Here is a 2203-nt window from a genome sequence, read left to right as displayed (position 1 = left end):
TTTCGGTTCAACGATGCCGGCGGCGGCGGTTTTGACAGCCTCTGCGGCCGCAGAGCTGCTGCTGGGGTTCATCTGGCTGCGCTGGTTCTATGGTTGAAGGACCAGGCTCCGGAGTTGTGGATGTCAGGGATGTGACATTCAAGTTGTTGAATTTCAGCTTAGTTTGACTGTATTTTGTTTTCTTATGCGCCGGTTCTTCTGACATGTTTGCAAGTTTATCTATCTAGGTTAACGGCTGACACACACTGAACAACGTGACACATAACGTAAACAACGTAACAAATAAACACATCTAAGCTTTGTTATTGGTTGTAATGTACATGGATATATTTGAATGGTGTGACAATGTCCTATTTGATTGGATTAAAATGTACATATTCTTCCTGTTATGTCTGCCTGCTGTATTTTACCTAATGCAAAGTGACCTGCTCCATCGAAATCAGTCGCATTGATCCGAAGACACATTTTGAGTTGTATACACTGTTGGAAAGAGGAGATTCCTAGCTTTCTAATGATATCAGGATTGTTTTTGTACTATATTAAGCAAAATATGTCACATTATATAATGACTGTCACCGAGTCATCATTTTGAGAAAAAGGTCTTAAAGTTTCCTCTTCTCTGGATCGATCTGATTGATTATTAGCGGAGCAAATGATCAAAGTAGTACGGAGGGAAGATATTTTCGTTTGGATTACTGGTCTGGGGGAAGCTCGCGAGTGTGTGCGTGTATACCACGTGTGTGTGTTTGTGTATTTTTGCGTTTGTTTCCCGGGGAAAACTTTCAGGAGAAACACCGGCTGTTGTTATGCTTGCTGTGACGTCAAATTACTCCGTTCTCCGCTTGTAATTATGCCGTTAAAAGCTTCAAAGCTGTATTTATCATCTGAATTTGCCGAAACAAGTTTAATATTCTGAAAGCCAATACTTTGTTTATTTGAAATCAGATGAAAACAAACTGTAACGGACCCTGCGGTGTTATCTATGATTACTATGCCTTACATTCATAATGTCAGCGGAGGGAGGGGAAGCGGCGCTGTAGAAGAGCAGAGTGGCGAGTGAGAGGCGAGCTGTGTTCTTCCCTTTACAAGCTTCAAAAATGCCTGTAGCTAATGAGATTGAATATAACAATCAACAATAACAAAATATACACAGCTAGATCAGATGGCGTTCTTTTTAGATGCGACTTTAGAGTAGAGGGGAATTATTGAAACGGGATGTGTACAGGGTTCCGCGACATCCGCTGCTGCGAAAATGTGGGGCAGGGCCGTAAAGTGGGGGGGCCAATGGCCCCCTGGCCCCCCCGCTTCCGGGGCCCTTGGACTTCACACAGTCGCTGATTTTTGCCGGCCGTCTTTCCTGCAACGGCAGCTTTTCTGTATTTCCTTTCTCCTGTAATATGACTTGATCGCTTTAACCTCCGCACACTGAGCTCTGATTGGTCAGCAGGCAGTGCTTTCACTGAGTTGAGCTCTTAGCCTGCAACCTAACCTGGTTCCGACCAGGTTAGCCGCTAAGCATAAGTTACCATGGAGATCTAGCCTGCTAAAAAGAGAACCAGCTTCGTAGGACCGGAAAGCCGGAGTTTCCCTGAATTTAGCCGGCTAAGCGAAAATCCTGCTTCGTAGTATACCCCCCTGGCATTACCTTTGCATCTGGTTGTTTTGTTATTGCTGTGGTTACTGTATTTTATTTAACAAATAACACATTGTAATTATATTCTGAATGTTACAATGTCAAATACATACCAGTAAGTTGTAATAAATCAATGCATTTCATTACATTTCTCTTTCTTTGTGTTTAATGAGGAGATGAACAATTGGTTAAATGGTAATGTCACTTTGACAATAAAGAACACAAACATGAAGTCAACTGTGAATTTACAAAAAACAAACAAGCTTCATGAGTTGATAAATATCTGCATAATTTGAAGAAATTACTGAAGACAAATGTAGAAAGGTAAGTATATGTATTAAATATTGCCTTTATCTAAGAGATATTGTGAATGGGAAAATTGAGTGATTTAAACTACTTTTTTTGTATCATTTGCGTTTGGCCAAAGTACATTTTTGAAAATATGCACCCAAAAGTTAGTAGACACCTTTTCTTCAAACGAATATAACAGACATCAGACCTGATATGGAATTTAAAACAGGATATTAAACTCTTTGGACAGTAGGTGGCGGTATGCATCTTGAAGTTTAC

Source organism: Gymnodraco acuticeps, unplaced genomic scaffold (assembly GCF_902827175.1).
Source record: "Gymnodraco acuticeps unplaced genomic scaffold, fGymAcu1.1, whole genome shotgun sequence".
Lineage (NCBI taxonomy): Eukaryota > Metazoa > Chordata > Actinopteri > Perciformes > Bathydraconidae > Gymnodraco > Gymnodraco acuticeps.
This window is presented reverse-complemented; position numbering follows the sequence as displayed.